Source organism: Topomyia yanbarensis, chromosome 2, assembly GCF_030247195.1.
Source record: "Topomyia yanbarensis strain Yona2022 chromosome 2, ASM3024719v1, whole genome shotgun sequence".
In the NCBI taxonomy this organism is placed as follows: domain Eukaryota; kingdom Metazoa; phylum Arthropoda; class Insecta; order Diptera; family Culicidae; genus Topomyia; species Topomyia yanbarensis.
Genome location: NC_080671.1, coordinates 341,371,616 through 341,385,165, shown reverse-complemented (window position 1 = coordinate 341,385,165; position 13,550 = coordinate 341,371,616). Strand labels below are relative to the sequence as shown.

At 38.0% G+C, this 13,550-nt stretch overlaps 1 protein-coding gene across 9 annotated transcripts in view; it reads left to right on the top strand.

The window, feature by feature from the left end:
- LOC131684083 (uncharacterized) overlaps positions 1-13,550 on the top strand; it is a 421,804-nt gene that overhangs the window by 369,421 nt on the left and 38,833 nt on the right. For 8 of the 9 annotated variants that reach the window (XM_058966634.1, XM_058966636.1, XM_058966637.1 and 5 more), the window contains one exon: positions 1,950-1,982. The exons of the other annotated variant lie outside the window; for it this stretch is intronic. The gene's annotated coding sequence lies outside the window, so the exon portion shown is untranslated. The remainder of the gene's footprint in view (positions 1-1,949; positions 1,983-13,550) is intronic. 9 annotated transcript variants of the gene reach the window in all.

Sequence of the window (13,550 nt, the reverse complement as noted above, 5' to 3'; positions counted from 1 at the left end):
TACTTCTGAATAATTTCTACACCACTTGCGGAATCGGAGGGAATATATACAACACCCACACAGAGATTAGTATAGGGGCCACGGATATTTACCCAGAATTGTTCGAAATTGTGAGTGTCATTTTTGTGTTTGGATGATAGTCGGTTGGAAACTGCAATGAGCACACCACCACCACGTTTCTTCCCTGCACTATTAGGATCGCGATCGTTACGATATACCGAGTACCTTGAGCCAAATAATTGGAGCGAGTTGATTTGATCATTCAGCCACGTTTCGATCGGAACAATAACATCATGAGCAACATCCGAAGCAGCGACGAACAGCTCATCAATTTTTGTGCGTAGCCCTCTCACGTTCTGATAGTAGATTTTGAGATGTCGCTGCAAGTTTTCTCCTGACAGATGAACGGTGGTAGAACGAGTGGTGGTGGAAGCAAATGCCTGTAATTGGGGTGGGCTTTTAACGGGGGCAGCATCTGTATGCCCTTCTTCGGAAGGACATATACATTCATTGTATTTACCTGAGAAAACGGATACAGGAATTCCATGTCCTTCGAGTTGGTCTGACTTGTTTAGAGCGTTGTTATTTGACCGGAAAAGGTTGATGTCGTGTCCTTTAAGTTCTGTGGTAGACGGGTGGGTGTCGGTGACGGAGTTGACCTCATTACGTCTGTTGGCAGGCTGCAATGGTGGATCAAACTCAGGGTGCGCAGTATCTCGAGTAGCTTCGGGAGGACATATACTCTCCTTAGCTTTACTTGACCGGGAAAGGTCGCCAGCATAACTTCCAAGTTCCATGGCACACAGATGGGAATCGGTGATGGAGCCAAGCTGATTTCGTTCGTTGGCAAACTGCAATTGTAGACCTAATTCAGGGCGCGCAGTATCTCGAATAGCTTTAGGAGGACATATACCCTCCTTAGCTTTACTTGACCGGGAAAGGTCGCCGCCATAACATTCAAGTTCCATGGCAAACAGATGGGCGTCGGTGGCAGAATCGTGCAGATCATCGATACTAGTCAGATTACGGTCGCATTAGGACTTATGTCCGACCAACTATTGATTTTTTTACGGCACTGTTTCTACAGTGTTTTTAGACCAAGATCCGTTCGTACTCTACTAACACTGGCAGGCTGATAGCACCCAGTCGTCGCTGGTCTAGGGACCAAATGTCATCAATATACTTAGACTCGCGTGGAGGCGTGAGTTACGACACTTTTGAGAATTACGTTATCTCACCTAAATTAAATTTTTCTCTTCTTATTGTAGAGGAATTGCATTCAAGTTCTCCTTGGTCTATCTACTCATATCAACCATTTGAACAAATTAGCTAGAGCAGCGTTGGCTATCTCTGTTCGAAGCATTCGATCTATATCTTTTGTAAAGATTTTTCATTAGATTGGATTCTATTGATGTAAGCGGGTACAGCTGTCTATTGAACTTACAATTAGAAATTTTATCATAAATTTGAACACAAAGAGAAACTGCCAGCACCTACCAACGATTGCGCGGTTTACAAAAATTGAATGTACTTTTCAAATGATCTTATAAAGGTTGTATGTCTAGTGTTAAAAAAAGCGTCTTTGTTTTAATAAAAAATTATAGAGAACATTTAATTTCGCATCTAACGACCTATTTATCATCACAGTCATTTGAAAAATGGCGAAGTAGTTAATTAGCTTTTTCTCCTAAATTTAAAATTTATGCGCTTCAGCTGTTAGCTACTGACGAGAAGAATCCGAAACACAAAACGTCAGACTTAACTTCTTGAGGATTATTAACTGAATTTCCGTTATTTTGGATTTGTGTTAATCGGTACACCCGTTGATACTGTAGAGCAGTCTGAAAACTTTCGCTAAGTTGCTGTAAACTAGGTGTATACGATTCTCTGCACCATAACTCCGATTACAAATATATTAAACGACATTCTATCCGTTACTTTAATTTCAGATTGTGCCGCTTCCCTCATCTCCATTGTGACTTGTGAGTATTGATTTGTTTAGTTTAGCTTTGTTTCTAATTATTATTTAAATAAAGAGCTATCTGATTTCCCGTCGTTTTAATCAACTCTGAAAAAAAAAATTCTGCGCTGCGTCCTGATTTTAACTTCCTCAAATGATTAGACTCAAGCTAACCAGAGACCCTTCTCTCCGAGTTCGATTTTCTGAGAGTACAATGCATAAGTGTATTCAACGCACTTTTGAAGGAATTATTGATTTTCTGAAATCTATCAAGGATTGGTCGCAAGGTGTGCTGCTCGGAACTGCTTTGATAATCGCCGCCAAAGTATTATGTTACCTAATACAGTCTGCTAAACGAATCACGGGAGAGAACCTTATAGTGTTGTACCTGTATATAGTTATTAAAATAGTAACATGGTGGATTCTTTCAAACTGATGGTTGCTCTAGATTTTTTCGTTCTCCCTTTGTGTAGGATGGAAGGATCCACAGCTTATCCACCATTCTGAATCCGTAGTCATTTGTCCGATCATCAAGAACTTTAAGGGTCGTATATGTAGTGCTGGGTCAACAAATCGGAAATGAATTTATTTCCTAAATTTGAAATATATTTTCGCAAGCGAATTCAGAACTAGAATACTGTCTTTTGGAAAGGGTATAACTTTTTTACCAATTTTTTCAAATGGCTGTAGACTAAAAATGACACATCCTACAAAAAATGTTGTAGGAGTGACTTTTACAAAATTAGGCAAATTTTTGAATAAAAATATTGAAAGAATTCTTCATCGACTCCTACACTGAAAAAATCTATTTTAAAAATTTTAAGTCGATTTACAAAAAAAAACATATTTGGTTTAGATTAAATTTTGTTTCAAGATAGGTAATATTGTAAAGGTATTAAGGCCTAGTTTTGGATGTACTAATGGATGTCGTTATAGCATTAAAATGTACGAATATTTTTAAATAGCTGTCAAGGGAGGAAGATGGATATTCGAATTTACTGAAGATTGCGTCGATTTTTTACCGGAAATTATTCATAAAGTTAAATTAAAGAACGCCTGCTGTCTTTACATGGTTCACAGGGATAAGCCGTTAAACTAAAATAAACCTTCTCGTCTTTTTGATCTGAACTGCAGGAAAGCCTGACTCCGTTGATTTTCAAGCAGCACCCACTTGCTCTACTAAATCATCATCGTTGGGTTTTGAACAGGTTTTCTCTTGTCGCTGTAGCCGCCCGACTTGGATTTAAACTCGTGTTGCGTTATAACAAAAAGTCGACTTTCTTTACCCGCCCTACGGGAGTGTGTTTTAATTCGTTGCTCGTTGGATTTGCGGATGCCCTGAAGCGGTTGCAATCATTTTTTCATCGTTTGCTTTCCACCATATTTCGTCATCAGGTCGTTGATCTTCAAACTAATGAACGGCTGACTTTAGTAAAAAAAACATAACATTGGATACGTGCTCCTGACAGCCCAAAACCGCAGAACGCTTAGAAGATGCGAAAGAAATATAGTCCAAGAATGGTTTAAAGCATGCGGACGATTGGAGAAAAGGTAAAAATATACAGGATTTTATATTGGGGCCATATAGTCAGAACAAAATCATCTATTACAAGATGTTTATAAACCGCGTCTTCCCGGACCAAAACGTATCTGTAGACCATGTGATACGTGGTTCATTACTCTACAAAAAGAATTAAGATCCTTTGGTAAATCTTTTGAAGACTTTGAGTCAATTCTACTGGATAGGCAAAATCTGTAGCGAGAGTTAAATGAGTTATACAATTTGGATGAATCGTAGGATAGTGAAGAATATGATGAAGTACCTCGTTAAGAGATTGAAGGTGATAATGAGTGGATGGGGTTAGTCGATGAAGCTACTATGTGATTAAGGATGCATAAATTTAAAATAAAGCAACACGTTGAAATTAAAATGAATTTAAAATGTAAGTCTAAAACACTTTCATACTTTTACAATATCAATTAAAATTAGCAATCAATTGTTGATGGTGTTTATACAGTTATACACTCCCCTTAAGGAAGGTTGACTACCTTTCGGCGTTGGGTTCTAGGATGTACGAATTATCTACTCTACTTTTCATTGTGTTGGATTGAAATTAGTTATTAGAAAATTTTTGAATATATCTCCGGTTCTGTTTACTCTAGAATCAAACCGTAAGATGGTTTGTGAAGAAAATTGTTCAAGGAGAAAAAATATTAACTTTTGGCAGCAGTGCTGCCAAATATGCGATTTTTTCAGTTAAATATCAAAACGTTGAATTTTCTCCCAAAACATATATTTTAATTTTGAGAATTCTTATCGTGTTCCTCAGACATTTTTACATAATAAACACTTATGATCTCAATTAATTTGAGCGCACGCTGAGATACACCGTTATGAAGGGAACACGTCGCATTTTCTCATATAAAACTACAAGGGGCAGCCCTATGAGGTTGCATGAACTGTAGACGTAGGACTATACTACTTGATGTAAAATATTTATTTTCTTAGTACTTAGTGTGTGGGAAAAAACACCCGGACCGGAGAAGAAAAATCAAATTTTAGACAATATGTATAGACCAAGCTTTCTAGTTGCTCTCAAACAGATCCTAAAAGTTCAAACACCCATGGATAACCCCAAGTTTGTAGATGTGTTTCGATGCCACAGGATTGTAAAATGGTTAATATTACGTCATGAAAATTCAATTCTTCTGTGACAATTTTTTTTTCTGCAAAATGCCCTGTGTGTATGCAAAGCTCATGATTTGTTGGGATATTAGCATTGATCGGAAAATGCTTTCCAATGCTGCGCATTGCATACATACAGGACATTTAGCAGGTCACCAGAAGCAGTTCATTTTACTCACTCGCTAACATGTTTCATTTTTGGACATGTTTAGAAATCAAGAATCATGTTTGAAAAAATGGGTTTATGACGAAGTATTTTTACCAGACATGTACAAAACATGTCTAACAAGAAATATATAAGGTGATTTTAATATCTCATTCACTTATTAGTTAGAAAATAATGACTTTGCTTAACGTGTTCATTTTAGCGCCAGTTCCCCTACCTACAAACACATTCGCCCCAAACATTGAACCCAAGCGCACAATGCAAAATGAGTCAACGCTGATGATGATGATGGGTAGAGCGAAAGAGACAACTAGTACCACCACGACACTATTAGCGCATTTCACCAAAATTCCACGCGGCCTTTCCCGATTGAAAGGAACGGCCGCGCTTAGCCCATCTGTCATAATATCGTGATTTTGCATAGCGAAGGGCTGAATGATAACACATTTTGTTCCAAAAAACAGCCCTGCGTTATGCAACACTTTGTGCAGGTTGATTATACCAGTTGCAAGTGGGGCCAAATTCACCAAGTTCCGTAAAATTCCTTTTAAATTACAGAATTGATAAAATTGCTGGGATGAGCTAAACTAATTAATCAAATCCTGTTTTAAAAACTGTCCTTGCGTTTAAACCAAAATGGGAAGCTTATTACTACCACTACATTACTTAATTTCAAGCGTAAATAGCAAATACATGTGCTAGTTAAACCAAAAATTTACTGGCAACATTACAGCGGCATTTAGGAAGCAGTTGGAGCGGTCGCCTGTTGGACGACACAGGGTAGCGTCCCTCCACAGCCAGTGTAACGGACTTCTAACTCAGCTACACTGGCTGTAAAAAAAACACAGCGCAGTGATCTGCTTCGCCAGCCGTTCAACAGGGAACTGAGCGTGTCTGGCCAAGTCCGTTCTTTAAATAGTCGATGATGACGTCATTCATAGAAGCGTTGCGCGCTAGGTACACCAATCCGTCGTACAGGGCTTGGGAAGCGCTATCTTCTGTGTGTTAATGCGCGATATTTTGAAAAGGTTGTATATTATTTAATTTTTTAATGCTATGATATCAAAAATCTTTGGGTTTATCTGTTGGAATCGATTCTTAGAAGTATTTCGGGGCGATTTGTGCAAAAAAATTGAAATTTTTTCGTGAGATGGCTGAATTATATGCGTTTAAAATTGGACCACTTTTCGTTACATACCGTTTTTGTAGAATTTGCAGAGTGCACCCCCATATCGAAAACAAAGACGTAGTCCTACGTCAAAAATCTATTTTTATCGGCAAAAATTGAAAAAATCTTCAAGCGGTCAAAAATTTGGGTTTTTATATATTGGCCCTAGATGAACAATTCATTCAAATTTGGTTCAAATCCGTGAAAGTCGATTACACGTGCCTTGATCACTTCGCGTGGAATGACCCATATGTAAATCTGTAAAACAGAACGTAGTGCTCTGGTCAAATAAAGCGGTTATAAACTTGGGTACTCACTAGATCTTTGACTTGCGGATGTCACCTTTATCCGGTTCCAACATATCAGGCAGTCAGTACTGAACAATTCATTTTGCATAAAAACTTACAACGTGTCCTTAGACGTCACAACGCTAGAATTAATATCAAGAAACAAAAAAATATCCGCCGAAAAAACCGACAAATCGCGAGAAATGAACAACCACCAAAATGCAGTAGGCGAGGAAGTAAATACAAGTTACTTCGGTATCTCTAATACAAATGCCGTAATAACAGTACAAGTATATCGACTTGTTTGCAAAATGAATCCACTACAAATACCGAAATAACTGGTTTCAATGCAACATTTCAGAAAATGGTAAAAATTGCAGTATTCGTATTCACAGCCTAAAGTGTATTCTACTTCACTTTAGTTGAGTCTCTGACATTACCCACCGCGTCGGCGCGTTTGCCGATGAGAGCAATCCGCTGATGAGTAACACATTTACTGTTTGTTAAGGCAACATTATTGATTTGTTTATCCATTGACAGCGCATTACTAAACTGAGATTTTTCTCGACAATTGAGTATAACTATCACTATTTGAATGGGTGTGCTGCTGCTCAAGCTAGAAATTCTTTTCTTCGGGGTAGCTATCTTGGCCTTCTTTGGCTTGGGGCTACAGTTTTCGATGGGTTTGAAGCTTTCTGTTTAGTTACAGCTGCTACCGCCTTTGCAGGATAGCTTTGGCCTTCTTCTCAGCCGGTTTCCTAGTGGCAGTCTTTGGCTTTTTCGCCTTCTCGCCACCACCACCAGTGTTTTTCGTTCTCCGGTGATAGCCGATTTCTTCGACTTCTTTTCGGTCTTCTTTGGCAGTCGGCCTGCCTGGATATTAGGCAACACACCACCCTGGGAAATATTCACGCCGAAGAGCAATTTGTTCTGCTCTTCGATTTTTCGAATGGCCAGTTGCAGAAGAAGGGGGCCCTAGTAACAATTGTGGTTTTAAGATAGTTTTAAAGCCACTGATAAAACTTAAATTGAACTTGTAGCGTGCTATAAAACTTCAATTGTTGCTTGGGGGATAATCCTGGTCTACTTGTTATCACGGGCAGCGTTTACTACCAGCTCCAATACTTTGGCGGCAAGATATTCCATCACTGCTGACAGGTAGATGGGTGCTCCAGCACTGACTTGCTCGGCGTAGTGACCCTTTCTCAGCAAACGATGGATTCGACCGACAGGACGTGCTGATCTAGTCAGCACGAGTTAAACAATTCTGTTTACGTTCGAAGCCAGTAAGGGCAGGCCATCGAACAACAATAATTTTCTTCCATCGTCAAAGAGGTGGGGCTAGTCTGGCTCGCTGTAATGGAATTGTACGGGCCGATCATAGTGCAGATAATAATAACTTTCACAAAATCCTTTATTTTTGTTATTTTCAGCAAGTGTACATTATATAGAATTTGTTACAAAATTGTTGTACAAATTTCCAACGTTTCAGGTCATAGAATCTTTATCTTAGAATTTGGATCATAGTAGAAATTCACAATCTATGGGTTCCTTGAAATCGAAACCTTAATATTTTCAGTATGTTATCTTGAACCGTTCAATTTAAATGCCATGATTCGATCATAAAACTATGAAAGTTTATATGGATATTGATAGTATTTTTGACACTTCCAACAATAAGTGCTCCATCACTCCCAGTGAAATAAATTTTTCTGTTGCGCAAAATTCTGATAAAATATAGTGAACATGAGAAATATTAAAAAACCTAATAAATAACTATTTGTCTTTTGATTTTTGAGCTGTAATATGTGCGAATTCTATCAAGCCCACAGCTTAGGTATATAATCTGAACAACTCTGACCAAAAAATCCTTACATCATGTGAATTATGTGCATGACCGTGGTAAACGATTACGCTTCGTTACCATTATGCTTATCGTTATCATTATGCTATATTGAATTTAACTGGTAAGTTAAATGTAGCTCAAACAAGGATTATTCAAAAAAATTTAACAGATATTTTATATATAAATCTGCAGGTAGGTATCAGTTGCCTATTTACATTACAATTCAATTTAGCTCAGACAACAGACGTTCTTGAGTGGCACACTTTTAAGACTCCTTTTGGGTTTGTGCCCCTCCGTACCTGTCAGATGATACAAAAATCTCGCAATTAACCGCAGTGATAAAAATAATTAAATTCTGCCCTGGATTGAAATTGTGCCAACCGACACCACCTGTTCGACATTGATTGCCCATTTAAAATCACAATCTGATAACAGGTCCGGTCCAATTAGTAAGCGAAACATTCTCTTTCTTTGTTGGGAGAACGCATCAACGTCCGTTTTATTTACTTTGTTGGTAAATATGTACATTGTAAAATATTGCAATTTCATGCTCCGAGCTTATGCTTTGCGTCCGACGAAATTTACATATATTTTTGCAGTTTGCCTTTTGTATGGGTCTAGTAATTTCATCAGATTATATAGCTGTGTTATTATGCATCGAAGAATTATTTATACTCTTCATCCCCGAAATCCGTAGCAAGTGTTAGAAAGCAACAGCTGAACTTTTTCGAACTGTTCGTGGCAAACTGGATATAGCCGAAACTAGCAGAGTATTCAGGAAGTATATAAAAACTATCAACTAACTGTATAAAAACATCTATAGGTTAGTATACCTATTATTTGAGTACAATACGCCCCTTCTTAAAATAATGGGTAGAGTACCTGCACGTAAGTTTATGCACTTATTAGGTTACATTCCATTTATGTGCACAAAATAGATGATTTTAAATAATTATATGGAAGTTTTTATTCCCCCCTATGGGTGTAGTATTATAACTTTTTTTCTGGGCACATTCATTACTGGTATCCAATGTTATGACTAGTCTAGGGGACCGTTCATAAATTACGTAACGCTTTTAGGGGGGAGGGGGTACGACAAGTTGTGACATAGGGGGGAGGGAGTGTTAACTAGATCGTTACGTAACATGTTTTCATCGAAGAAAAAAAAAATTTCTTGGAATTTGTTACGTAACAGGGGAGGGGGGATGGAAAAATTTGTGACAATTTGTTACATAGGGGGAGGGGGGAGTCAATTTTGGGCAATTTTTGCGTTACGTAATTTATGAATGGTCCCTAGTCTAATCCAGTCTACACATACACAACCATACCACGTAGGGATCCTGGTAAACTGTAAACGTTCGGCTACAATTTTTCTTGTCAATATTAATGTTTGTGGTACATATGGTATGTAATACAATCATCAAAGCGGCCAGGTCAACTGAGCAGCGTACAAAATGAAATGATTAAAAAATTTAACAGCAATAAAATCATTCATTTAATGAATGATTTAATCAACGAATTATTTTCAACCTTAAATAAGGAAGAAACGTGGACAACCGTACCGACTGTTTCAATTTGATGGGGGTTTGATAAATCGTTGGGAGTGACTTGGCTAAGAGGGTTAATGTCGCTCCTTTGGTCCTAAGTTCTTGAGATGGGGCAGAAGTTTTTAGCTGTGTCCTGGCTGATGAGCCAAGGTTATAGCGCTTTACTAGCTCTCTGAAATAATGATAGAGAAAATTGGCGAAATCGGTTAGTTATTACTAAAAATAAAGATAAAAGGGAAAACGCCTTAACACCTCTGAGAGCCGAAACAAATAAAATCCATCGAAAACACTTCTACAAAAACAAAATTACAATGATTGAAATTCTTTTGATTTTGCCGGGGGGTGCTCCTACGGCACGAGGGGTGGTTCGATTGACACAAAAATTTGGGTTTTTATATATTGGCCCAAAATTTGGTTCAAATTCGTGAAGGTCGATTTAAAGTTTGCATCTTTTTAATCACTTCGCGTGGGATGACCTGGCCTGTGCTAATCCAAAGAGAACCAAGCACCATTTTGAGATACTTTTAGTATTATCCCCAGTTCCAAGCAAATATAATTCAGTAAATAGACAAACTAAAGAGGCAAAGTAAAATTCTGAGGCAAATCTACGCGCATTTAACTTGTATTTCCTTCCCTTTTTCATATGACGCTGAAATGAGTTATGCGGGTATCAATGTAGATAGATTCGAGTGATTTTGATGACTCTCTCTAAAATCCGTTTTGTATTTGTATTTGTATTTGTATTTGTATAAAAAAGTCCAACTGACAATTTGTCTTAATGAACTATACTAAACTAAGGTAAACTAAACATAATTAAAATAGTGACAATACACGACGACGAAACTGCGAAGAGTTCATGACAAAGTCAAAAATTTCAGCAAACTCGTTGAAGCGACGACTCATTGCTAAAATTGGACTATTGGTAGCGTAGTTAGTGCTGCGCATTTCAGAATGCAGCAGGGCTCGAGGGCTAAGAGAACGGGTAGGCGCGTAGAGGTTGATTTGCGCTAGTAGCTCCGAATCATCATATTCAGCCAGCAGGATCTTTGACACGAAGGTAGCTTGCGCTGCATGTCTCCGGCGTGTTAAAGTATTAGGTCCTAAAAGACGACAACGGTCCTCGTACGGTGGCAGGTTTAATGGATCGTTCCACGGCAATTCACGTAACGCATATCGTATGAATTTACGCTGGACTCCTTCGATCCTAAGGCTCCACGTAGCTTGATACGGGCACCAAACGACGTTTGCAAATTCCAACTGCGGGCGCACCAATGAGCAATAAAGAGCCTTGAAGCATAGAGGATCCCGAAATTCGTTGGATATTTTGAAAATAAATCCCAGCAAACGATTGGCTCTGTCGATGGTCGCTGAGACGTGATGAGTATACGTTAGCTTATCATCAAGGATGACTCCTAGATCCTTCACGTGGTCAACGCGTTTAGTAGAGTTCCTGCGATGTTATTGTTGAAGGTAACCATATTTCTCGTTCGATAATAGCTGATGACAAAACATTTTGCAACGCTAAGGACCATCATGTTTCTTACACACCAGCTATAAAAGGTGTCAATAAGATGCTGTAGCTCACGGCAATCGGCTTCATTCCGTATAACAAGAAAAAATTTTAAGTCGTCGGCAAAAAACAGATTTCCTCCACGGCTTAGAACGAAAACCGCATCGTTCACGAACAGTGAAAAAAGTAGTGGACCTAGCGTACTACCTTGAGGAACTCCGGAAGTGTTGAAAAAGGATTCTGAAACAATATCGCCAATTTGAACAACGATTTCACGGTGCACAAGGTAGGATCGAAGCCAATGGCAGAATCTAGTAGAACACCCTAGCTTATCAAGCTTTGTTATCAATATCTCATGATTAACTCTATCAAAAGCTGCCTTTAGATCAGTGTAAATAGTATCCACCTGCAATTTCTTAGACATTTGTTCCGTGCAAAATAACGTAAAGCAGACAAGATTCGTCTCGACTGAACGTCCTGGGAAAAATCCGTGCTGAGATGTACTAATGTATTGTCGACAAGCAGAAAATAACGCCTCGTTGATAATTGATTCAAAAACTTTAGATTCGACTCCTAGCGAAGTGATTCCGCGATAGTTCGGTATGTTGCGTTTGTCACCTTTCTTGAATACCGGGAACATAACTGAGCATTTCCAATCCTCAGGAAACGTTTGCTGCTGAAGCGATAGGTTAAAAATATATGCAAGTGGTGTTACAAGTAAGTCCGAACATTTTTTCAATACAGTTGAAGGTATAGCACTGAGGCCGGGGTGACATAAGATGACTTGGTTTTCCGAATTGCAGATATAACCATTTGTTCAGAGACAGTAAACACATCCAAATCAACAGCACAAGCAGGAACGTCGCGAGAGGCATTTTCGAGTTCGTTTGCGGTTGGCGAGTCAGTTGAAAAAACACTCGAGAAGAATCTGGCAAACAGCGTACAATTCGCCACAGTTGTCGTAGCTTCTTCGCCGTCGTAAAGCATCCTTGATGGAAGTCCAGTTTCTTTTCGCTTCGTGTTGACAAATGACCAAAAGCCCTTCGGGTTTCGGCGTAGATTATTCTGGATGCGGTTTACATAGTGTTTGTACCAGTGGCGTAGCCAGAAATTTGGTTTGATGAAAATCGCAATTTTTTTGAAAAAATGCTAAAATTTAATATGAGTTTGATAAATTATTGAAAACTCAAAAAAATAAGTAGTCTAACAGATGTCATTCCAGTCTACAAACAAGAAGGATCAACATGGAACAGTTTTCAAACCTCTATAGATTATTTTCTTGTATAATATGTCAATGAAGTCAAAAATTGCGATCTTTTAAAGTGGGATAAATGATCTAAAAAAATTACAACGTTCAAGATCACCTAATATAATAACCCTTGACTTTGAAGGTTTGACAACTTCGGGAAGTTATCAACATAAAACAGCGCCTGCTTTGATATAGAAATTTTAGTGATTAACTCTCATAGAGGTAATTATGGTGAATTAATTTTTAAAAAATATTAAGAGACATGGTGCCTTCAGCAAAGTTTTTGATAATGTCATTTCAAACAATTTTGTTGAAAATATGAAGGCTACATGAATTCAACGTATAGGGATTTAAATGGACTGGGCCTGCTATATTTCTTCTTAGTGAAGAAAAATTTAGGTGAAAACTATTTTTTCTGCGCTACGGATAAAATTGTTTGAAACAATCATTGCGAGTTGAGAACACAAAGCCTATAACTAAATTATGGATGGATGGAACTGAAACTTGCGTTTCGACTTCATCTCATCAGAATCCGACACTAACTTGGTGGGCGGACTAAGCTTGCGCCGAATTGATGCTAGCTCCTGAAAATGGAATCACTCTTTGTGTTTTTGAGTCCTTTTAATATCTGGGAATTATTTGTTTTATATCCAGTTCCCTTATTTTTTTGTAAGCTTCAAAGGCACCTTGAACGCAATGTGAATTTGTTATTTAATTACCGCAGAAGAGATTTATCAAATACAGTAATTTCAGAATAGCTTGTTGTAAAGGTTTTCTACTACTATATTTCGATACTCTGAATATGTGGGATATTTATGTCTTTGACAAAGTTGTTTGAAATAGCACTTTCGAAAACTTTGCTGGAGACACTAAGTCTCGACCCAAATTTGGTTGAAGAGTAATTCTTGTCTATAATTACTTCTAGGAGGATTAACCGTCAAAATTATTCTATCAGCAGATGAACAGTTTTACGTTTTGAAATTCTTCAATGTTACTTAACATCGAAATTTGGCAGTTTCGAATGAATGTGATCGTGACCGTTAAAAATTTATCGAGCATTAATTTTACTTTTCTTTATTAGTCAACCTCACAACTTGCAGTACTAGTACGTAGCACACAAAATTTTAGTAC